General features: G+C 44.9%; 1 protein-coding gene and 1 long non-coding RNA gene across 3 annotated transcripts in view; one reads left to right on the top strand and one right to left on the bottom strand.

Annotated features, from left to right (window-relative positions):
* The window catches only part of LOC121010638 (uncharacterized), a 32,302-nt gene extending 18,597 nt beyond the window's left edge, over window positions 1–13,705 (bottom strand). For both annotated transcript variants that reach the window (XR_005781300.1, XR_005781301.1), the window contains exons 1-2: window positions 13,366–13,705; window positions 9,582–9,737 (exon numbers count right to left, since the gene is read on the bottom strand). This is a non-coding gene — a long non-coding RNA (uncharacterized LOC121010638). The remainder of the gene's footprint in view (window positions 1–9,581; window positions 9,738–13,365) is intronic.
* Window positions 1–25,801, top strand: part of MARCHF3 (membrane associated ring-CH-type finger 3) — a 148,997-nt gene that overhangs the window by 35,111 nt on the left and 88,085 nt on the right. The window lies entirely within an intron of this gene.

Genomic DNA, 25,801 nt, shown 5'->3' with positions numbered 1-25,801 from the left:
ATCAAAGACCACTGATAAATAAGACACAAGGATACACTGAACAGCATAGGGAATATAGTTAATAATACTGTGACAACTCTGTATAATGACAGACTGTAGTGGATTTATGGTGGTGACCATTTCCTAATGTATGTAGTGTTGAATCACTATGTTGTATACCTGAAGCTAATTGTATGTCAACTACACTGCCATTAAAAAACAGAATCAAGGGGTGCCTGGGTGGCGCAGTCGGTTAAGCGTCCGACTTCAGCTAGGTCACTATCTCGCGGTCCGTGAGGTCGAGCCCCGCGTCAGGCTCTGGGCTGATGGCTCAGAGCCTGGAGCCTGTTTCCGATTCTGTGTCTCCCTCTCTCTCTGCCCCTCCCCCGTTCATGCTCTGTCTCTCTCTGTCCCAAAAATAAATAAACGTTGAAAAAAAAATTAAAAAGAAAAAAAACAGAATCAAGAACCCCTTTGTGTTTTCAGAATTTGAGCCTTCCTACAACTGCTGAAAATTCATCTGTACAAAAAAGACATGCTTCTAGTCTTAATATAAAACCATCAAATTAAACCTAACACATCATTTACTGATAGCAAATGGAGGTGCAACTCCTTCTCTCCCATACCTCCCAAGATGCATCTTTTCAGAAATCAGGGGCCCCTGGGTGTCCCGGTTGGTTAAGCATCCGACTCCTGATTTTGGCTCACTCAGGCCATGATCTCATGGTTTATGAGATCAAGCCCCACATTGGGCCCCTTGCTGATGACAGCACGAAGCCTGCTTGGGATTCTCTCTCCCTCTGTCTCTCTGCCCATCCCCTGCTCTCCTGCATGTGCACACGCTCTCTGTGTCTCAAAATAAATAACATTTTTAAAAAATCAAATCAAACCCGTCACATAATTTACTAATAGCAAACAGACTTGCAACCTTTCTCTCCCATACCTTCCAAGATGCACTTCACCAACCGCCTTGTTAAAAAAAAAAAAAAAAGTCATCATTACAAGTACAGACTCCCTGTTACAAACCTATAGTGATATTTTTTAAAGAAATACCACGTGTCTTGATTTAGTATGAAACGCAAGTGACAGAACCCACGTGTGGTCCCCAAGAGCAAAGCCCCATTACCCAGAGCCGTTCCCAGTGGTTCTCAAGCTTCTCCTGCCACCGGCCAGCAGCACACAGGGGGGACAGTTTCCTTGCCACGCACTCTCTACCTTTGGTTTCCGATTTTTCTTTCTTCCTCAATTTTTCTGGGACCTCTCCCCCACCCCCCCACCCCCACCAGGCCCTGTCATTCCACTGGACTTGCACACGCATCGAAAGCTTAAATGCCTCGCTCATCTTTACTGCATTTTATGTATTATTCAGACCAGTTTCAGGGCAGGTCTCATCTGATTCCACTCAATTTGCCAGAGGTTCAAAGGATTAAACAATCCTTCAAGTATTTCCTGTTATCACTCCTCTTCTCTCAGTGCATGGGAGCATCCTTTGGGCCCGGACGTCATAACCTCCAGTGTGTGACCTGGCCTTCAGGGACCCCTGAAGCCCCGGAAGTGAAGGGGGAATAACGTGAAGCTGAAGTGCGCTTTCGAGGGGAGTGGCTCTGTAGTTTTCCTCAGATCCTAAAAGGGACTCGTGACCCAAAAAGGTTTAAGAACCTTGACCGGCTCTCAGTGGCCCTGCACTCCTGCCAGATCATTCTGTTTTCACTTGAGGCCTGGGCAGGGCTCTGGCAATGAGCCAGCAGGCCCTGGAGCCACAGCCTGTGTCCTGTCTGGTTCCCCGGTCAGCCCCCCCGACCCACTGGGCTTTACCTCCGGAACTTTCTCTCCAGTGTGCTGCCCCTGGGCTGGGCCTCACCTCTGCTGGGCTTGTCTCATTCCTTCCCACATCCCCCTGTCCTGGCATGGAAGGTGTTCCTGTCCTGTTTCTTTCCCAAGCAACGTCGCTCCGGTTTTTGTTTGTTCTGGGGCCTCTTTTCTGAATATGGAGGTTCACCAGTTTTCCTCAACCTCCTGTCTGCGCGCCCCCCCCCCCCCCGATCCGTGTACCTGGCCCATCGCAGAGCCACTGCCCTCCCTAGAGGGTGACACACTCCCTTCTTAGGGAATCGCATCACTCAAAAGACGGATAGCATCCCCACGCCATGAGAAACCCTGGCAGTTTTTTCCCTTCCAGCCCCCTAAAATTGCAGGGCCCACACGAACATGATACAGTTCCATCCAAAGGCACCTGCATGCAAGCAGGTCTTACCCTGCTTCAGCCTCATCTAAATAACCTCTGTCTCTCTCCCTGTCACACGATAGCAGGTTTCGCATTCTCTCTCTCTCTCTCTCTCTCTCTCTGTCTTTTAAGTTTATTTATTTAGAGAGAGAGAAAGAGAGAGAGAGGATCCCAAGCAGGTGACAGGAGCTTCGAACTCAGACTGTGAGATCACGACCTGGAGCAAAATCAAGACTCAGACGCTTAACCAGCTGAGTCACCCAGGCACCCCCAGGTTTCAGATTTTCTGATCAACTTTTTGCTGTTAGAATTGGCAAAAAAGGGGCGCCTGGGTGGCTCAGTCGGTTAACGTCTGACTTCGGCTCAGGTCACGATGTCACTGTCCGTGGGTTCGAGCCCCGCGTCGGGCTCTGTGCTGACCGCTCAGAGCCTGGAGCCTGTTTCAGATTCTGTGTCTCCCTCTCTCTCTGACCCTCCCCCATTCATGCTCTGTCTCTCCCTGTCTCAAAAATAAATAAATGTTAAAAAAAATTTTTTTTTAATAAAAAAAAGAATTGGCAAAAAAAAAATAGCCAACACCGATTAAATATGCAAACCCTCAAGGAAGGTGGACACAGATAAAAAGATAGGAAAAAGGTAAAGTCACACAGATTTTCAGTGCTTTCTTTTGGTTTGGGCCTTGGCTTTACGTTAGGCCTCTTCCAAGCGAACCCCTGCATCCTGTGCTCCTTCTGATTTGCTGCCCGTGAGGTGTCTGGAGGTGCAGGGGGCACAACTGGAACGTAAGTTGAGGGACATGACTCCTTGACCATTTGAGCTTCAGTGGGCTGAGCTGGCATCATAAATCACGTTGGCAGAGAGGGTGGATTTGGGGCCCTGAGTGAACTGCCGTTCCAAGTCCAAAGTTAGCTCCCCACGAGGTCTGCATTCTCAGCCTGCTGACACTTCCGATAGTCTTTGCTGATACCCAAAACAGAGAATTCGAGCCCTGCCATATTTAGATCCCTGCCCTAAGTCGGAGTTCTGAGCTGCCGCGTTGCTGTTTCTGATACACGATCCTGAGCCGAGGAAGTGACCGGCCTGTGGCCTCACAGACTCGAGAGCCGGGTCTGGGGCAGAGGGCTAGTTCCTGTCCTCAGATAGGGATGGGCACACCACGGCCCTGCCAGATCTCTCACCTACCCCTTCCCTCCCATCCTGAGGCCAACTTTTCAGAAGGGATCATCTGTCCCTTTGTTACTAAAAAACAAGCAGCTCTCTGGGGAAGCCCAAGTCCCTCTAAGGGTGTGGAGCAACTGCTGGGCATTATGCGTGCAATCCAGCTATATGATTCTTCTGCGTGTTTCCCTATCCCTTGCTCCTCCTGCAGAGGAGAGATAATGCAGGCGTGCACGGCTAACCCCACCGGAAGCCTTTTTTTTTTTTTTTTTAATTTTTAAATGTTTTTATTTATTTTGGAGACAGAGACACAGAACCCGAGCAGGGGAGGGGCAGAGAGAGAAGGAGACACAGAATCCAAAGCAGGCTCCAGGCTGTGAGCTGTCAGCACAGAACCCAACGTGAGTCCTGAACCCACGAACCGTGAGATGGTGACCTGAGCCAAAGTCAGACACTTAACTGACTGAGCCACCCAGGTGCCCCCACCCCTTCCTCCATTGAAAGAAACTAAAACAGGGATGCCTGGGTGGCTCTGTCAGTTAAGACTCTTGATTTTGGCTCACGTCACGATCTCACGGTTCATGAGTTCAAGCCCCACATCAGGCTGTCTGCTGTCAGCACAAGAGCCCGCTTCGGATCCTCTCTCTCCCGCTTTCTCTCCCTGCTCCTTCCCCGCTCACTCTCTAAAATAAATAAACATATGAATTAATTAATTAATTAATAGTGAATAAAAACAAAACAACTCTTGATTTCGGCTCAGGTCATGTGATCTCACAGTTGTGAGACAGAGCCCCACATCAGGCTCTGCGCTGACAGTGTGGAGCCTGCTTGGGATTCTCTCTCTCCTCTATCTCTGCCCCTCCCCTCCCTCAGAATAAAAAAAAAAAAAAAAAAAAAAATTAAAAACAATAAAAAAAAAAAAAAAAAAAAAAAAAAAAAACTTTAAGAATAGTAATAATAAAGAAACTAAAACAGCACAAAATGTTTACGTCTGGCCGTGCTCCTGTAAGGTCTGGACTCCCCTCAGCCAGCGAGGTCGTTTCTCCTTTCACAAAAGGACTCAAACACACTGGTTCTTGGTTGTCACCCAGCCATATTAGCGATGTGACAAAGACAATTCAGAACAAGGCATGTATACCCTCTCCGCCCCCTACTTTCTGAGGAACTTCTCTGTGCCAGGCCCTCTGCTTTGTACTTCATCTCTGATTTAATTAACACTCAGAACATTTCGATGAAGGCGTATTTAGTTAGCCCATGTTACAGATGGCGAAATGGAGGGTAGACCGTTGAGGTGCCCTAGGTACCGCAGCTAACCTTCGGTAGAAGGAGGTTGGAAGCCAGGTCTCCGGATGTGAGAACCCCTGCTTGGTCTACGACACGTGCCATTGAGGCAGTCTGTTAGAGCCCAGAACTAGACTTTAGAATCATCTGGGGGACTTGCAGACGAGGAAGTCAGAACCTCTTGGTGCGGTCCCGGCCGCCCAGGGAAGAGCTGCTGAGCACTCAGCGTCCCCTCGAGCACTAAGAGGACAGCCTGTCTCTCCATTATCCTGGGACGAGGAGGAAAAGTGTAGAGGGAAGATGCTGAGAGCGTGTTGCACACGTTGAGTGTGAGGTTTTACAAGAAGTTGGCACAGAGACGGCCACTGGCAAGTGGAGATTTGTCGTGAGACGCAGCAGGACTCGCTCACTTTCCCAAATGCGTGCAGATGGGATGTGAACGCCCCAAAGAAGGGGAGAAGGTGAACGGCAAGAACTGCCCAGGTCCTTCTGGAGCCGTCAGACGGTGCTCTTGTGTCTGTGTGTATACATCTCTCTCTCTTGAAAACGTGCTAAGTGACAAAAACGGACTGGAAGGGCCACATACTATGTGACACCACTGGTATAAAATGTCCACAGTACGCAAATCCATAGTGACAGAAAGTAGATTTGCGGTTTCCAGGGGCTGTGGGAAGAGAGGAGTGGGGGGTGGCTGCTAATGGTATGCAGTCTCTTTTGGGAGTGACAAGTTTCTAAAATTGATTCCGGGGGTGGTTACACAACTCTGGGAATATACTAAAACCCATTTCCAATGGGTGAATCACGTGGCAGATGAATTATATCTCAATTAAAAAATAACGGTATACAGTAAAACCTTGGTTTGCGAGCGTAATTCGTTCCAGAAACATGCTTGCAATCCAAAGCACCTGTCTATCAAAGCGAATTTCCCCATAAGAAATAACGGAAACTCAGATAATTCATTCCACAACCCAGAAACACTCATGTAAAAATGATTATACAAAATGCAAAATAATACAAAATAATAAAGAAATACAAATACTATAATACAAAATAATAAAGAAATACATAAAGAAATAATAAAGAAAATACAAAATAAAAGGAAAAATAAATTAGCCTGCACTTAACCTTTGAAACCCTTTGTGGCTGGTGTGAGGGAGACAGGAGAGAGGAGGGTTATCGTGTAGGACAACTTTCACTATCACTAACGGAATCACCTCTATCTGTTGGCTCAATGGAATCTTTTTCTTTTGGTGCACCTTTAACAAGGAACCTATCCCGTGACCCAGAATGAAGCAAAGCATTCCTAAACTTACTCTTATAGGGAAAGGCAAAGGACTGTCCATAGGTGCTTTGAAGTAACAAAAAATACACCAGTGCCAGTTGTAGGCACCTTCCAAAATTCTGAAAAATCACTGATTTCTGCCAAACACCATGACCTGCAACCGAGCATCTGAGTATGGGAGAAGATCACCCACAATCCCGCAGGGAGAGAGAGAGAGAGAGAAGAACCGTCGGCTCAGTTGTGATCACGTGATGTTCGGCATCACGTGCTATTTTATTGCAAGACATCGCTCGTTTATCAAGTTAAAATTTATCAGAAACATTTGCTCGTCTTGCAGAACACTCACAGAACAAGTTATTCGCAATCCCAGGTTTTATTGTATGTATACATGTATGTCGCTCAAACTGTCATTATTTACTCGACCAAAAATAAAATCCAAAATAAAATTACAAGTTATATCCAACCTTTAATTTGATGTGGGCACCTTGGCTCATTATGCAGAGTCAACACACCCTTTATTCAGCTCCCCCTTCATAGGTTACCTTAACTGTCAGCACAAGAAACAAAATCCTGTAAATTAGGACATGGGAGGACAGTTTAAGGAATAATTACATTCTCTATCTCAAGAACCGCATTTATATGCAGTAGAGAAAAAGCTCATGATCCTTTGTGCCTTGATTGTTCCCTGTGGGAACCATTCTCACCTGGCCTCTAACATACAGGTTCTTCTATATTTGGGTATTTAAAAACTGGGCTAGAAAAGGAAAAACTGAACACAGGGTCTTTCCTTCGGATTTGCGTTAAAATATGCATTTGAGGGGTGCATGGGTGGCGCAGTCGGTTGGGCGTCCGACTTCAGCCAGGTCACAATCTCGCGGTCCGTGAGTTCGAGCCCCACGTCGGGCTCTGGGCTGATGGCTCGGAGCCTGGATCCTGTTTCCGATTCTGTGTCTCCCTCTCTCTCTGCCCCTCCCCCGTTCATGCTCTGTCTCTCTCTGTCCCAAAAATAAATAAACGTTGAAAAAAAAAATTCCTTTTTAAAAAATATGCATTTGAGGGGCACCTGGATGGCTCAGTTGGTTAAGCATCTGACTTCAGCTCAGCTCATGATCTCACGGTTCGTGACTCCGAGCCTCACATCAGGCTCTCTGCTGTCAGCATCGAGCCCTCTTCGGATTCTCTGTCCCCCCCCACCTCGCTCGGCCCCTCCCCAGCTCACTCACATGCTTTCTCTCGCTGTCTCTGTCTCTCTCTCTCTCTGTCTCTCTCTCTCAAAAATAAAATTAAAAAAAAATTTTTTTAATGAAAAAAGTATGCATTTGATCTTGGTCCACAATTTTTAAGCCTGAACAGCACAGATGTTTGGACAGTGGCACCAGGTTTCATTATCGCTGGGTTGTCCTCCTGACATGTTGGAACTGGGTATCGAAACACGCGAGGTAACCTGAAGCAGTCCTTCCAGCTGACTTCAAAGGAGAGGAAAGTGTTAACAAAAGTAGAAAGGAGTGTTTGGAAACAGCCTTAGCTATTTCACGGCCGACTTTGGGAGGACTCCAGACCAGGGATTCTAAATACCATAGTAGTCAAGTAAAGTGTTCTTATACAAGTAAAATGAGCCTGCCTGGCAGCCTGTGCAGAAGGAAGCCTCACTCCAAACATAATATTTGATGCTGTCCACACTTTAGCACTCTGTTACCGTTGGCTTACGTATCAGATGTGATGTTTTCTCTGGTGGTTGTTTAAAGAAAGGGGGCTGGAAAAATCCCCAGTTTGTTGGTATGGCGGGAGGAAAACTGTGCATACGCAAGCTCGGATCCCTCTCCAAACTAAACACGTATACGGCACCTTCAGTTGCAAGGGAACGGCGTTTAGTGTTACTTCCCAACGCCTTGCGAAGGACATTAATACTCCGTATCCATTTTACTAACGTATTTAAAGCAAAGGGGTCTCCAGGAAGTTTTCTCCACATACAATTCCTACAGCTGGAGCGGAAACCAATTCTGAAACATCTCCTCTTCTAAATTATGCCTCTGCCTGGCTTTCGCCATCAGAAGCTCCTGAAGCTGTACTGTCGGGGAAGTGGGCTCAGGGCCCCAGATGCTCATGTGCCAGAGTCGCGGATCCCCAAACGGGTCCGCATTTATTCGGCCTTCTGCACAGCCTTGCTTGACAGAGTAAAAGGCAAAGTAGGGGCCTCCTGTTAGGAGAAGTTCCATTCTTCTGAGAAGCTTTTCTTTCTCAGTGGACAGCGAACTATCCAGAGCAATCCTGGAAGAAGTCATTTGTTCACGGCTGGAGGCTGATTTGCCGCCCCGCAGAAGCACACGCAGTGCAAGAAGACACGCGGCGAGTCGGGGGTTTTTCTGCACATTCAGCAGGGCACTGCGCTCGAACAACCGCTTGAAGAATGCTGAAGTCATGTGTCGCTGCGCACTGGAACAGTTCTTTGTGCAGCAGAAAAGCTTGACTGGTAGCTTCAGGGAGAGAGTCACGCACAACTGGTCCTACCCGCCCCGGATTTTCAGTTCGGGGCCACGGAGAGCTTATTTCAAATCCACAGATAGTCTCAAAACAACTTCAGACTCTCTTTCAACCACCCCCCCCCCCCCCCCCAGCCAGACCTTTCAGTAAAGATGCTAACAGGCTGCCAAACTGAAAATAGTAATTTCTCCTCTCCTCCACGTACTTTATCTGCCTGGCTGGGCAAGAAGATCACTCTGGACGTTCGCCGAATGAAAGTTTCGTTTGCCAGCTAGTGGCCCACGGGCCCACCCAGCCTCAGATGATGTATTTTGTTTGGCCTTTACTGTGTTTTCAAGAAATGTGTGAGTTGTCAACCTGTAAAACTCAGGACATTCCGCTTAAAAATCTACATTTCTGGTTTCTCTTAAAATTCTGAAGTTCTGGTGATCCCAGGCCCACATTCTCAAGGCATACAGTGTGGTGAGGCCAAGGGGTAGCTCTGTGCTCCGGACCAGACGTCCGTGGTGACGCGGTCCCTGCCAGTGTGAAGTGTCACCTACTGATGAACAAGATTCTCCCACACATGCCAGAGTCCTCAATTCACAGATGGGTGAAATGAGTTCAGTTTAGGGTACAGGACTTCACTCTCATGTCCAAGAGAAATAACCACTGTATCAAACCCAGAGACCATAAGGAACAGCACACTTAGCTGGAAGACAGGTAACACGGCTGTGTGACACAACTCCCCTCTCTCTGTGCTGCTACCTCAGTTTCCTTACCTGCACTGTGGAGGTATTAGTAGCTGCCACTCGTCATCTTATTCAGTAATTCAGTCATCTAATAGCATCTATACAGAGGGGCCAACATCGAGTGTTTAAAGTCTCACAACAAGGATCCACAAGTAGGATTTCATTTTCCCCACATATAAAGGGTCACAATAATAAACCTCTCTGCACCTGGCATATTCTGTATTCTCAATCATCGTGAGTTGTGTGTGTGTGTGTGTGTTTTAAAGTACCAACTGTTTGCCAAGATTTGTGCTAGGCCTTGGAAATATGAGTTTTTTTGGGTTTTTTTTGTTTTTTTTTTTAGGAGTTCCATTATCAGGCTTCTAACATAAGAGGTGCTTGGTATTTAGGGGGCCATATTTGAATCAGAACATTTCCCCCCAGAAAAGTATACACACACACTAACTTGCATAACATTCCAGGGGTGTGGCAGTTCCTAAAGCATGTTCAGGGGGCCTGCTCCATTGGGTAGGTCCTCACGAGGGGCGATCCCACAGGATGCGGAAGTGGTGGTTCCAGAAGATGCAAGAGTCTCACGAAGGAATAGCCAGGCAGCGCGGTTCTATGTGAGAGCAAGGGGCAGAGGTGAGATGGGCAGTAAGAGCAATTTTTAATGGACACGACATCACTCTTTTTTTTTTTCAGATGGAGAAAATATTCCTATTACAACTCATGCAGTCAGACCTAGCATTTTGTCTATCTCTCACGTGTGTAACTGCAGTTCCTTTTTAAAAAAAAATTTTTTTAATGTTTATTTATTTTTGAAAGAGAGAGAGAGTGCAAGCAGGGGAGGGGTAGAGAGAGGGGGAGACAAAGAATCCGAAGCAGGCTCCTGTCTCCGAGCTGTCAGCACAGAGCATGAGGCGGGGATCGAACTCACAAACCGCGAGATCATGACCTGAGCCTAAGTCAGACGCTTAACCGACTGAGCCACCCACGCGCCCCAGCAGCTACTGTGATACATGGTATGTTCTGGAATTATCTTCTCTCCTACGATGCTTTAACCCTTTTTATCTAAATAGCTCTAAGTCATCTTGGGTATGGAGACTCATCTCAGTATTTATTAAGCCGGACCACTGCTTTTGCATAGGGTTGATTAGGCATATTGGCTTTTGTCCATATTCCAGTCTTTTCCTAGTCTTCAACCTGTAGTTCCCAGTATGCACAGAACTAATTGCACATGGGACCTGATTATCTGTTGGTGACCCAGATGGGGCCAATGGTCACTCTGGGCCACCTCTGCCCTTGAGCCTCTCTGACCTTTAGGTTGGATGCAGCACTTTTCACGTTCCCTCCAAAACAAATCCAACTGCAAAAGTACTGGGAGGTGGGGAGGTAGGTTTTACTTAGAGTGTGGGAGACAGAGTGAAAATTCACTGCATTTCTCATCAAAATGCCCACTAGACAACCCCCACCTGCTGAAGCTTTTCTCTTTCAAAGGCCAGACTCTGGTCTTTCCTCTATCTTCACCCACTCTGTAGCCTGTGCTAATTCAGAGAACGGAACTTCTAAGCTTCTGCAATTTTGCTTCCTCATTCCTGTTATTTAATACCGGGTGAATTATGAGAAAGCTTCCGCGCCGAGGATGACAATTTTGTTTACACCATCCAACAAGCAACAAGCCCTCCTTAGTATTCCTGCTATTTGTGGGGGGGTTAGGAGGAAGTTAAGTCACAAACATATCTTCCTCTCCTCCCCACCCCCACCCTACCAACAACTGACATTCTTCACTTATTGCCTTGACGGCACCCTTGATGTTAGAACACATAAACTCATCTCTCATTTTTGGACAGCCGCACGGTGTGCCATTGTACATACGCAGGATGATGCATTGAGCCATGCCCAGGAATTTACTTTATTTTCCTTTTTCCTGTTACAAACAGTGTGACAAATATCGCACACTTGTGTATGGGTAGGATAAATTACTGGAATCGGTATTTCTGTGTCATGAATGTGTACGTTACAACGTTTAGTAGATACTGTTATCCAGGGATTTGTCTCCCAACCCATTGTGTAGAAGAGACTATTTTTGTTTTCCTAAGATTACCTCGTTTTTTATGTTTGTGTACTCACGGTCCCACCTTGATTCAGTAAAGGTTTAAGGTGGGTGGCAGAGAAATAGAACTTATAGGCAGATGGGAAGGGAAAACAGAAAGATAAAGACATAAAATGGGGGCGCTGGATGGCTCAGTCAGTTGAGCGTCCAACTCTTGATTTCATCTCAGGTCATGATCCCAGGGCTGTGGGATGGAGCCCCGCATTGGGCTCTGCACTGAGTGTGGAGCCTACTTCAGATTCTATCTCTCCTTCTGCGCCTCTCCCCGGTTTCCGTGCTCTCTCTCTCTCTCTCTCTCAAAAAAAAAAAAAAATTTAAAAAATACATAAAATGGACTTGTGAGTAAGTAAGCGTATTGTAAAAATTCATTCAAAGTCACTCATAAACATCCATTCAAATTGGGGCACCTGCGTGGCTCAGCCGGTTGAGCATCCAACTTTGGCCCAGGTCATGATCTCACAGCTAGTGAGTTTGAGCCCCGCGTCGGGCTCTGTGCTGACAGCTCAGAGCCTGGAGCCTGCTTTGGAGTCTATGTCTCCCTCTCTTGCTGCCCCTCCCCTGCTCATGCTCTGTCTCTCTCTCTGTCAAAAAATAAATAAACATTTAAAAAAAAATCCATTCAAATTCATGCAAACCAGGCATCCTTCAGGTTTGGCACTAAGCTTTCCAGCAGCCAATGCAAAGAGGGGAAAGTGAGCGACTATAGAATCCACAACTAAAAACAGCCATGGCTGGCCTGCCTTATCCAAGAAACATTGCACACTGAGACTGTCCTCAGCAGTGTGACCTCGTGTGAACCCCACAGCACCCTGGTATCTGCCCATTTTTCTCACACCCAAAGCAGAGCCCCGCTGTTACATGCACACGTGCTGATTATGTTGGGTGGGGTGCCAGCCTGGTCACGGTTGATAAACCAACCCCTGCCTCCGAATATGGCCAGATAACAGGGTGTTTACGGTAGGCATCGTCACTCGAACACACAGACCTTCCTTTCTCTTAAAAAAGCTTCTGGGACCTGCCTTAGAGGATGAGACCAGAAGTAAATCTGCACCAGTGGAGGGTAAGCGCAGTCAGGAAAGCTGTCACACAGGCACACTCCCAAGCACCTGCTGGGTGAGCAGGCAAAGGGGTGGATGGGTGTGTTCCCCATGCTGCCCAGGGCTGGGGGACAGGGATGCCCCGAGGGAGTGAGGAGCCAGGGGACACCTGTGTAAACGGCCAGCAGCAATCACCACCAGCGGGCTGAATCTCCCGACAGAGGGTGAGATGTCTCCACAAGCTCTGACCCAAAGCAAAGGGAGTCGAGCTGGACCACAAGCAGTGGAGGAGCGAAGGGACAACGGAACTCGGGCATGGGCTTGAAAGCAGGGCGAACTAGCGAGAAGGGAGTGGGTCTCCAAGGGAAGAGGCTGGCAAAATACAAAACAAAATGGACTGAGTCACATAAGGTTTTGTCCCCAAGCCCCACTGAGCTCTGGGTAATTTTACCCACAAGCTACCCTGCACTGAGGTGTGGACACCCAGACGTAACCAGGAAAGGACCTATTGGCAATGTATCGTGAGCAGAAAGAAAAAAAGAGTTAAGAACGTGTGTCTCAGCCCCATGAATATAGAGGGGTAGTATTTTCATTTGTCATTCCCTGGATGACAAAGGAGAAGAAAGTATGAGAAAGTTATTTGAAGGGAAAGAAACAGAAAAGACCATGGGCCCCTGATTGAAGGATTTTTTTTTTTTTTTTTTTTTTTTTGAGCATCACCCTGGGGATTCACCAGAGAGAGAAAGAGACGTAAGAAAAGCAGGCCACTCCCCAGGGAGTAAAAGGAACCAAAAGACACATAGGGACATGCCTGTTGGGACATGACATGGCATGGAGAGAAAATGAGGTACATTTTCCATTTAGAGAAGACTGATCTTAGTTAATGATCCTTACATTCCCTTGATTCAAGTGCGTCCACGTGAAGGTTGACTTTTGAACCATGAGTTTTAGCCAGTACAGCTGTTCTGGGTTTTAACTTCACCCACGCGGATCCTGACCCACTGTCTAAAAGCCTCCTGCCCTTCACACTGGTCTGTGAACACTTTCCTTTGCCTAGACCTGGGAGAATGCCTTCCCCATCCCCATGTTCTGTGTACCTCCAGGCTAGCAATGAGAGCATCCCAGGATGTCTGGCTGATGAGGAAATATGATCCCAAGCTGTAGATTCTCATATAACTTCACCAGAATATTATACCAGTGAAAACATAACTTGAACTTACATGTGGGAAAACACGAAAGTGTGGTAGTCAGGTTTCACTGTGAGACTGCTGTATTCTACGTTGAAAGATTTCAGTAGGACTGTGTTAGCCAGATGACTTCAGGTATCACGTGCAACTTAACTTGTCACTAAGTTTTTTTCAAGTTTATTTACTTATTTTGAGGGAGAGAGAGAGTGTGCGTCGGGGAGGAGCAGAGAGAGGAAAGAGAGAGAATCCCAAGCAGGCTCCTTACTGTCAGCACAAAGCCTGACTCGGGGCTCAGTCTCATGAACCATGAGATCATTACCTGAGCCAAAATCAAGAGCCAGATGCTTCATGGACTGAGCCACCCAGGCTCCCCTTTGTTAAGGCTTTTAAATCATTGATAAAAACGAACTTATTGGGATAAAGTCGTGCCCAGACTGTGACAGAATATATAAAAACGAGTGTAGGTTACAGAAAAAAAAAAAAACAAACACCTGTTTTCTTACTGTTCAAATAGCTACCATTTCCATGTGTCATATGGTGATCTGAAATTGTGGTCAGGACTCCTCCTAATCTATTTTTAAATGAGCTCATCACATGAACATGGCTAGAAAGTTGTCACCTTTGATCAATATGCGAAATATTGAAATATGCCACCTTTGATTTTGATGCGAAAACCCCCCCAGTTAAGGCTCTTAATCATTTCCGTGGTGAGTTTTGAACAAAATTCAAGAGCAAGAGTACTATGAAAAGGTTGCTTATGTTACCCTCCCCCTCTGATTATCCAAAGAACAACAAAGCCAAAATGTGGAGACAATCAAGATGCTCTTGTAGCCAAAAAGACTGGTGAGGCTTATACCTCCTTGGGTGGTGACTTCAGACTTTTTTCCCCTCAGCTAGGCGTAGCCTTGACAGAGGAAGCTGGGAGCCAAGGGCCTGGACCATCGTCGTCAGCAATCAGACCCTCTTGGGAGGAGGGTCCCCCACCTTAAAAAACAGTTTGCTTTGTAGTATGAGGCATTCTTCTGCCCCTAGATTATAATGAAGGTTTTTAGATAATGTTGCCGGCCATCGCCTTGGGCAGTTCTACATAGTGAGGAACTACAAAACGGTGTGACGTATATTCCAATAGACAGAATTTACTACTTTATAGTTGCAGAAGCAATAATTCACAAACATTGCTTTCAGTGTTGTTTTGGGGAGAGAGAGTGCGAGTGGGGGAGGGGCAGAGAGAGAGAATCCAAAGAAGGCTGGGGGGGGGGGGTCAGCACAGAGGTGGACGCGGGACTGGAGCTCACCAGCCTTCTACCTGTGAGATCGTGACCTGAGCCCAAGTCGGACGCTTAACTGACTGGGCCACCCAGGTGCCCCACACTCGAACATTTTTATTTCTAGCACTGCTGAACTGAGTGGGGTCATCACGATGCATTTTAGGCAAACGGGGTGTGAGAGTTAAGGACGGTTTCCCCCCAACTCCCTGTGCTGCCTTCCGAGCTCCTGGGATTGTCTAGCTGAGTGTCTGAAGGGGGTGAGAGGCTGAGTCTCCGCTGGAATCAGGACGGGCAGGACCTACGGGCCGCCAGCTTTGCACGCGCATCCCCTGCAGGTGAAAGCGGTGCTGCCTCTCGCTTGCTTCGCCTGGCACGAGCCCCAGAGGAGTGGGAATCCACAGGGCTGCACCTGCTCAGGCCCCCACAAATGACAGGCTGCTGCAGGATGTGTTGACTCCCCCAGTTAGTGTGACCCAACACACAAGTCTGTGGGCACAGGGCAGTCACCACCCGCCCCCCACCCCGCCCCACGCCCCTGCCCCCTCCCCTGCAGAACTATGCAGGTCAGGTTGTGAAAGCACATCATCCCTGGTTATTTAGAAAGGTGTTTGCAATTCCCAGGAGGTTGCTCTTGTTAAACTCTGCTCATTGTACTAGTAGAAAACAATGAGTGTGATTACTCTTTACTCTCCCTAACATCTCAAGGGAGCTTTTTGCCCATGTGACTCTCCAGGGAGACATGATGACATGGTGACGTCTACCTGTACCCAGGCAGGTGGCACAAATAACTAAAGAAAGAGTATGGGGGAAAAAATAATGAAATTTTAAAGTAAAATGTGTAACTATGGATTATAAACAAATACTTATACTCAGTGTAAAAAGAATATATTTTAAAACTGACATCATGAAATGTAGAGAAATAAGTATCTAATTTTTGCTGGGTATAAGGGGGAAATGCAGTGTATAAATCATGCAGAAAACAAATTTTCTCCATTGCTGGAGGGTATTTGGGATTGGTAGCTAAAACTTTTTAAATTTACAGGTCTTTTTCCAGCATTATTATTATTATTTTTTTTTTTTACATCTTGTCCCAACATCTAGGTCCTAGACATTGGACCTCTTTTCCCCAAGATCAGGATACTTTTTTTTTTCCTCTCCTCATTCGTACAAGAGGCCAGTGAGGATAAATTCAAGCAAACGGTTGTAAATGCCTCTCTTGCCGCACTTAGGATTTTTACAGCAGCCACAGAAAATGAAACCAGGGACGACTGGGTGGCTCAGTCGGTTGAGATTCCAACTCTTGGTTTGGGCTCAGGTCATGATCTCACGGTTCGTGAGATCAGGCTACATGTTGGGCTCCATGCTGACAGTTTGGAGACTGCTGGGGATTCTCTCTCTCCCTCTGTCTCTGCTCTTCCCCCACTCTCTCTCTCTCTCTCTCTCTCTCTCAAAAGAAATAAACTTAAAAAGAAAAAAAGAAGATGAAACCGGCTGGGGATGTGAGTGGATGATGGTAAGGCTGTACCAGGTGGGAGGAAGATGCTGATAGGGAACCTGACCTACAATTAATGAATGACATCAACGCCTTTCATGTGGAACAGCACACCCGAGGGCTGGATGAGACAAGCACGAAAGAAGAGAAAGATATCATCTTGTTAATTGACCTAATCGCACCTCCTCCCCCAGAACTACAGATGATTTATAACACAGAACTTCCTCTAATGCCATCAAACTGCCTCTCCCAGAAACACCACATAGTAGCGATGGTGAATGGTGATCATGAGCGAGGAGAATTTTGCCCCTGCCTCCTGGCCATTATTTCCTCTGCGAACTTACTTAGGGAAAGCTGATGTGAAACTCACTTCTTGGCTTAGGGTGGGTTTTTTTTCCCCTTTATTTTTTTGTTTTTAATTTGAAGCAGTCACACCCTCCACCCCAAACAGACTGCAGATCCCACCGTTGTGTTCCTAACTTTGTGTTACGAACGTTGGACTCTGGAAAGCAACAGCAGTCTTGGCGGAACCAGTGTGGATAATGCAAGCTTTTGGTATTGGAAAGGGAAAAATGAAAAGAGCTGTGCAGGAACAAGAAGTCTGGCATTTTTTCCTCATATTTCTAGGTGATAGACAAATTGTTAGTTACCACACATATAATTTATTAGTAATTGCTCTAATTTGCCTCCTAAGTTTCTAAAGTCGCCAGTTCACTGAGATCAAGTATTTTGTACCTATAAAATAGGAATCATGTGATAATTTAATGAAGTAGCTACCCAGTGAGGGCGATTTTTGTGCAAATGCAGTTATTGACATTATAATTTAGAAAAGTGGGGGAGGGATAACAGAGTCGAACTCCCAAGAAGCCTAGTGACTAATATCACTCACTGGGATTAAAATGCTACGTACACATTTCTTCCTGTGGACATAGGGATACTAAGATAACTTTTCTTTGGGTTGGTTTGCAGTCTGTTTAAAAGAAAACGTGTACTTGCTCCTTGGAGCATGGTAAGGGCTGGATACCAGATCCCTCCTGTGGGTGGTCTGGGAGACAGAGGGCTTGGGAGTTTGCAAATGACAGTAGAGCAGAGCCCCACCGAGCCAGCTGCAGGGATGCTGCAGACTGACTGGGTTGGCACAGCACTTTTGGCTCTTCTCAAAGCAAACGTTCCACTTGTCTCAAAAAATAATTAGCTGACTTCCAGTACTGTTTTAAGGACCTAAATGCAAAACGTATTCTTGCGGCTGGCCTGACAGATTTCTCTCTGTTCCTGAATCTCTGCGATTTACCCACAGAGACATTTTCTACTTATCTTCTCTACTGACTAGCCAAACAAGCTGAGGTCTCATTCTGTCTCTATGGCATCAGCAAAATTGTAAACTCCCCTCTGCTTGCTGAGCTCTGTTCTTGCTGATTTGTAAGAGGCAGGAACACAGCTTAACATTTGGTTCTCAGGTTGAAACTTGTGGTCCTGAAAATGGCAGAAACTAGGAAAATGAAGTTTTTAGCTGACCTTTGACAATGCTGGAAATAGAGGTGACGGAATAAACATGAATTGCTCAGGACATTTTGGAAAGTCACTCCTTTGTCAAATTCAGCTGGCCGACATCCTGGGACTGATAAAATTCCTTTGCAGTTCATCAGAATATAACTTTGGCTCAATCTGTCAAAGTCACAACCACATCTCTCACGAGTACCATTTGGCCACAGGTCAAATCCATTATCACAAACACAGGAGATGTTCCTGAATAGCATTCCTAACCACTGTCGATGTCTACATGCATGGAGTAAGAGCAAATATCAAAAAAAAATGTAAGAAAAACAATGCAGTTTAGATGATCCCTGCTATTTTTATCAAAATCCGGAAACTCTTCCAAGTGACCAAATGGCATTTGGAAAAATAACCATACCCTTGGAACCTGAAATCAGACTGTCAATGATGAAGATTTTAAAACAATGTATGGCTTCATAACTTCCTTGGTACATACTTTTAGCATGTTCACGACCAAGGAGGAGCCCCAGATGAGTCTTCTGGCTTAATGCTTGCTTGATCAATGTTCTGGAAGCAACAGGGCAGGATGGACCACCCATTTATCCTCAAAGTGAGATCCTAGGGCCATCATCATTAACCTAATCTGCTAGCATATCAAAAAGGCAAAATCAGGGTCCCAGCATTTCTGGGAGTGGGGCGCAGGAATCTGGGTTTTTACAAGCTCTTTTGGTGATCGTGACATTCACTGGAGTTTGAGAGCCACTGGCCTCAGGGTCTCTGGGACAAACTGTCAACTGGCAACTGATGGTTTGTGGTTGTACCTGCTTATCTTTCTTTCTGCAGATGGAAGAAATGTGGCAATCGTGCCATCGTCCTTTGAAAGCTAGCTAGGTCCCAGCTGCTGACTTTTGCTTTCTTTTCTCCACAACATTTCCCAATACCTGGATCAGAACTATGGGGCACCATACGTTGAAACTGACTTAAGATGACAGTCTGTATGTTAAACTTGGAACGTGTAAGGAGCTCCTCCTAAACTTGTTTTAGTTTGTTTGGTACTAAGAGGTGACCATACACCTAAACAGTAATACACAGTCTTCCTGAATCAACTCTCTGAACACCTTAGCCATCTGTAACCCAGAAAGTAGACCGAAAAGACCTTTTATCATTCAACATGTATATTATGAAAACTGCACACCAAAGCTTGTTCCTTTTTTTTTTTTAAGTTTATTTATTTTGAGAGAGAGAGGGAGAGAGAGAGAGAGAGCACAAGGCAGAGAGAGAGAATCCCAAGCAGGATCCACACCACCAGTTCAAGCCTGATAGGGGCTTGAACCCATGAACGGCAAGATCATCACCTGAGCCGAAATCAAGTCGGATACTCAACTGACTGAGCCACCCAGGTGCCCCAGAGCGTGTTCCTTTTAAAGAAATTCTTGGAGGCTGCCAAAATCTTCTCAGTCTTACAAACTAATTGTGCCTCAGAATCACATGAGAAGCTTTTTTTTTTTTTTTTAACCTAAATGTAAGAGCTAAAACTATAAAACACTTAGAAGAAAACTTAAGTGTAAATCTTCGTGATCTTGGGTTAGGCAACAATTTCTTAGCTATGACACCTATAGTACAGGCAATCAAGCAAAAAATAGATAATTAAAAATTAAAACCTTTGTGCTTCAAAGGACACTATCAAGAGAGCGAGTGAAGAGTAGGAAATACTTGGAAATCATACATCTGAAGAGGGTCTAGTATCTAGAACGTATTTTTAAAAACTCAACTTACAACTCAACGATAAAAAACCCAAATAACCTGCTTTTAAAAATCAAATATTTGAACAGACATTTCTCCAAAGAAGATGTACACATGGCTGATACACAAAAAAATGCTCAACATCATTCATCATTAGGGAAATAGGAGTCAAAAACACAATGAGACGGCACATCACACTAAGATAGCTAGAATCAAAAAGATAGAAGATACCAAGAGTCAACAAGGATTTGGAGAAATTGGAACCCTCACACGTTGCTGGTAGGAATATAAAATGGCACAGCCACTTGGGAAAACAGCCTGGCAGTCCCTCAAAAACTTAAAAACAGAGTTACCGTAGGACCCAGCAATTCCACTCCTAGGTATATACCCAATAGAATGGAAGACATGAAAGCTTGTACATGAATGCTCGCAGCAGCCTTGTTCCTTAAAGCCAAAAAGTGGAAACAACTCAAATGTCCATCAACTAATGAGTGGATAAACAAAATGTGGTATATTTATACAATGAGGTATTATTTACCTTTAGAAAGGAGTTTGAAGTACTGATACATGCTGTGACATGGATGAACCTTGAAAACATTAAGTGAAAGAAGCCAGATACAAAAAGCCACATATTGTGTGATTCCATTTACGTTAAATGTCCAGAATAGGCAAAGCCAAAGACACAGAAATGTGACTAGTGGATTCGTGGTTGTCGGGGGCTGGGGGAAGTCTGATGGCCACACAACTTTGTGAAACACTAAAACCACTCAATGGTAGACCTAAAAGGGTGTATTTTATGGTATGTAAATTCTGTTTCAGTTTTTAAAAAACAGGCAGCAAGGTGGATTTGGCCGGGGGGCCAAGCATATTTCCATAATCAAAAATAATGTGTGATATACACTGAATTAGAATCACCGAGGACGGGACCAAGGCTGCTATGGTTTTGACAAGTTTCCAGGTACTTTACTTGAAACCAGTCAATTGCCGATTGGACAATCAGTGGTTGGGGACCACTGCTCTCTATATGGTTCTGTTAGTCCGATTCTCTTAGAAGGCTGAGAGAAAAGCAGTTTCTACAGGGAGACAAACAGGAGGAAAAAAAATGTATATATATATATAGAGAGAGAGAGAGAGAGGACATAAATATATATATATATATATATATATATATATATATTTGCTGACAGCCCAACAAGACACAGTCAAGAATAAGATGCACATGTAACAGCTGAAAAAGCCTAAGTATTCTGAGGCCACTTAGCCCAGAAGCAGAGTCATATGTGCCATAACAATCCGACATCATCGCTATGTTACAACTTTTGATATTCATAGCGATGACCTGGAGGCATTCAGAGAGGATTAAACTGTGTCCAGTAAATGTTATTTAAGGCATGTGGAGGTAAATACTCGTTTTAGAAAATAGCATTTTAAGAATGCTCCAAGTAGTAAAACCTCAACAATTGAGGAAATCTGATTATCCAGCTAAGGTAGTTTAGAAATCCTTAATAGCTTTATTTTAAAGTTTTCTAATTTTTTTTCCACTTGGCTTTCACAAACAAGAATCAGTCTTGCAACTAAGGAAAAATAACAGGATATAAACTTCCTGAAATGAGCATTAGACACAGAAAACATTTCAGGGGAGAGCGACAGAGAGGGAGAGATTTTTGTTTTTTTAATGCATACTCCTTTGTAAGCCAGTAGGCCTTTCTGTTTTTAATCTACTTTACTGAGGTATAATTCATATGCAAAAAAATATTTTGAGCATGTGGTCTGAATGCCTTTGACAAATGTGTACGCACACCCATGTAACTACCATTCCATCGATACACAGAACATTTCCACCTCTCTCGAATCATGTGTCCCTTTACGGTCAGTCGCCCGACCATGTACCCACCTTGCCCCAAGCAACCAGTGATGTGATTTCTGACACTATTGATTAATTTTGCCTCTAGAATTTCAGACAAACAGGCTCATACTCTGTATGTCCTTGGGTCCAGCTTCTTTCAACACAGCTATGACATACATGTATGTTGCTGCATGGGATTAGTAGTTCATTCCATCTTATTACTGAGTAGTATTCCTTATATGAATATACCAAAAGTTACTAATCCATTCACCTCTTGCTTTCTGTTGGGGGCTGTTAGGAATGAAAGGGCCCAAGTCTTTTTATGGACGTATGTTTCCATTTCTCTTGGGCCATGTGTTAAATATATGTTTAACATAATAAGAAACTGCCAAACCTCTCAAGTAGTTTCACCATTTTATACTCCCACTAGGAATGCAGGACAGTGACCATGAAAGCCTCTACCAGGACTTACAAACTAGTAGAGATAAAATCCTCTCTCTAGGTGACTTTCATGTCTCATGGATTCATTATTTTCTCTGCTATTGTAGGAGTTTCACCTTGTATTTCTGTAACATTTCTCTATACAGTTCCAAACCCTGTTTAGGCTTCAATCAGCGTTAATAATGATACACTATAAATTAATTATATATATATCATTATCAGCATTCTATATCATTAATATGCCATTAATAAAACTAAAGTTTCAGGGCACCGGGGTGGCTCTGTTGGTTAAGCGTCTGACTTCAGCTCTGGTCATGATCTCACGGTTCATGGGTTTGAGCCCCACGTCAGGCTCCGTGCTGACGGCTCAGAGCCTGGAACCTGCTTTCAATTCTGTGTCTCCCTTTCTTGCTGTCCCTCCCTTGCTTGCACTCTGTTTCTGTCTCACTCTCAAAAATAAACAAACATTAAAAAATAATAATAAAATAAAAATAAATAAAACTAAAGTCTCAAGCACAAAACATTTTTCCTGGCCAGTGATAGCTAAAAATGGCTTCCCAAACAGCATTTATGTATGTTCCTTTCTAATGAGTGGGCAATGGCTGTGAATGAATCCTTGACTGTGTAACATCTTGGCAGTTTTTGTTGTTTATCCTTTCCAAAATCGACTTTCTGTGAAGTCAGTGCCTCAGTTCACAAAAGAGGAGCAGTACAGTTTAATGTTAAAGAGCCCTAGCTAAAGAGGTAGTCAGACCAGTGTGAACATGGTGAATTCTTTCCATGGGCCTGTTCTTTAACACACAGAGAGCTCTGGATCCCTCATCTGCAATCTGGGAGATGGGCGTTATAAATATCCTTATCTCATATAATTGTTCTGGGGACAATGATCTCATGTAGGTAAAGCCCTTGGCAATGCTCCTAGTTCATATTTATTGCTTAAGAAATGGAAGCTTTAAAAAAGACACGTTCCAATGTGAGTGAAGGAAAAAGTCATCATAGGAAATGCAGCTCGAGTTCTGGAAGATAAATCCCCTCTCCTTGCTTTGTCTAGGAAGCCTGCTGCCTCTCTCTCCTTGGAAGTCAGGGAGATCCCCGTTCCATTAGCTGCCAATAAGCCCCATCCTCCACAAGGTCATTCCCTCCCCATCCTCTGCTCCTGCTGGGGCTGGCTGCGGGGGGGGGGGGGGGGGGGGAATGTGACCCTTCTCTCACCTCGTGCCAGTCTGGCTCACCTGCTCAGAAGCCTGGACTCACCATGCTGCCCTCTGCCTCAGCTGTTTCTACTGATCTGGCACTGAAACCTCCCGCTTCCTTTCAGAACTCAACATCCCACATGCTCAGGAGACGTACCAGACCCATGGGCTGAGGGATTTTTTTTTTTTTTTAATATATGAAATTTATTGTCAAACTGGTTTCCATACAACACCCAGTGCTCATCCCAAAAGGTGGGCTGAGGGATTAAGAGGCACCGGCTCTCTGGACCCCAGCCTCCAACAACCATAACAGGACCATAGGAGAAAGCTCACTAGATGCACATCTTAAAATTCCAGAAAATCATTCTTAGAGCTTAATTCTCCAAAGACGTGGACCGTTAGGAAGAGAGAAACCCTCCAGATTCGGGCTCTCAATTTAGAAACCATTTGGTAAATGTTTCTTTTTGCACCTGCACTTAGCGCCTTTATGCAATAGCCAGTATTGCATCTGCCCTAGCTCCTAACTCTGGAGAAATTGCAGTCTGTCAGGAGGGGAATAAACCATACCAGTTAGTAAGTTAATTAGGAAATGGAATGTGTTTAGGTATGTGTAGGAAGGAGAGCGACCAGGGAAACTCGGATTAACCAGCATTATGTTTTTAAATTGGTAAATCTGCTGACCGGAACACTGCACTGGGGCGGATCTTGTCATCTTCTCTGTGTTGCACCCTTAACCCTACGGTGTTAGTTCCACCTCAGGCCAAGGACGGGTGAGACACAGCAGCGGGGAAGTGGGGAGGAGGGCAGAGGTTACGGCCTGGCAGAATCTGGGTGAAGTCATGCGAACGAACCATAGTTCCAGATCCTTCTGTCAGATACCCTCTAAGGTATCAACTGAAGGACCGGCTGACATCTGTGACACTTGGCCCAAGCAGCTAGTTCACTGAGGGAGCGAGCGCCCTCAGCCAGAATGGGTGAAGGTGTGAGACAGTCCAATGTTGTATTAAATATTGAAAATAAGCCCCAAGGTAGGAGTGCTCTTTAGAGAGGCGCTTTAGCCCTCTGATGCCGCCCCTTAGGCCAGTTTTCTGTTACACACAGGAGAGAGAATGCCAGAAAATATTGGTGAATTAGTTTGACGAACTTCAGGAGTTTAAAATGAGTATCCTTGACATTTTGACATCCTAGCCCATTTTCCTTTGGCTTTCCTAACGGAAGACGATGGAAGAATTGATTCTCCGCTTGCTTTTCTTCAACTGCTGAAAAAACTCCCTAGATTTTTTGTTTCTTGAAAGATTCATCAATTTAAAAACTAAGCTTAAATTTCTGTCAGCTTCCAGTTCTAAAAATTTTCAGTGTCTTAGATCAAACTGATCTTCTGTTAGTTCAAACTAATAAATAAATCTCTGTAGCAAACATCTTTTATGCCATTTACTCAAGCAGAAAATGCAGGTACTTCGCTTGCTTTTTAATTTTCTTTTTAAGGCAGCATTTCCCTTCCCCGCCCCCCAATAATTAGCAGTAACATCCTAAGGGTTTTTTTTTTTTTTCCCCTACCCGGTAACTTTGACAAGTTACCTAAGATTGGTCAAATCTTCTATTTTGGGGGCGCCTGGGTGGCACAGTCGGTTAAGCGTCCGACTTCAGCCAGGTCACGATCTCGCGGTCCGTGGGTTCGAGCCCCGCGTCGGGCTCTGGGCTGATGGCTCAGAGCCTGGAGCCTGTTTCCGATTCTGTGTCTCCCTCTCTCTCTGAAATCTTCTATTTTGGTTTTTATGGGTATTGCACCTGATACTGTCTTGCTTCATGCGACAAAAAATACCAAGGGCGATGTATTACCCTAGTTTATTTTTTAAAGGACAAATACATTGTTTTAGGATCACTTATTTCTGTTGAAGTATTTCCCAAATTCAGATGTTGCTTCTCTAGACAACGAATTCATACAAAAATTTCTAACGGGTCATAAAAATACTTTCCCTTGTAAGTAGACAATCATGAATCTATTCAATCTTTGCTCACTTGTTTATAATCAAAACAAAAAGGGCTAGGAAACAGATGAAAACCTGTCTGTCAGGTCCCTACTCTGTGCCACACACTGGACTAAATGTTGCATACATTTTCTGGGTAATTCTCACAATAGTCTATAAACCATGATAGGTGCTGTGATTATCTTAATTTATATATAAGAAAATTAAAGCTCACAGAACAACAAACCTGCCCACAGTCACATGGACAGAAAGGAAATCTTTTGTTATTAAAAAAAAATAACAACAAAATGGATTCAGTAATAAATTACAGAATCACAAGTTCATATTTAGTTTTCTTGTTGCTGTTACTGAAAGCATGGAGTTATCTTATATGTACGTAAACACATGGCCCTGATACTCTCCTTTGTCACATGAAGAAGTTAAGGTCCATGGAAGTGAAATGACTAACCCCAGGGACACAGCCAGTTAAGTGGATTTCAGAACCAACCAGCAGATGCATATGGCGAGGCTCCTGTGACATGAATTCTTAAGATGTTGGCGGTGTGTCCAGAACCTCCACCCCTGGGTCCTTTTGTTTTTCTTTTTTCTTTTTTTTAAGTTTATCCATTTTGAAAGACAGAGGAAGAGAGAATGAGCAGGGGAGGGGCAGAGAGAGAGAATCCCAAGCAGTCCCTGTGCTCCATACTGAGCCCGACATGGGGCTCCATCTCATGGTGGTGAGGTCATGACTTGAGCCAAAACCAAGAGTTGCTCACTTAACTCTCTGAGTCACCCAGGCACCCCTTCCACCCCTGGGCTCTTAACATGTGTAGCAGAACTACTAGGCTCACGACATAGACCCGTCCTCACTTCTTCATGTGATGCTGGCACCTCTGTTTCAT

Source organism: Herpailurus yagouaroundi, unplaced genomic scaffold (genome assembly GCF_014898765.1).
Source record: "Herpailurus yagouaroundi ecotype Mexico unplaced genomic scaffold, PumYag 192, whole genome shotgun sequence".
Classification (NCBI taxonomy): domain Eukaryota; kingdom Metazoa; phylum Chordata; class Mammalia; order Carnivora; family Felidae; genus Herpailurus; species Herpailurus yagouaroundi.
The sequence above is the reverse complement of the archived record's forward strand: the minus strand, read 5'-3'. Positions and strand labels throughout refer to the sequence as shown.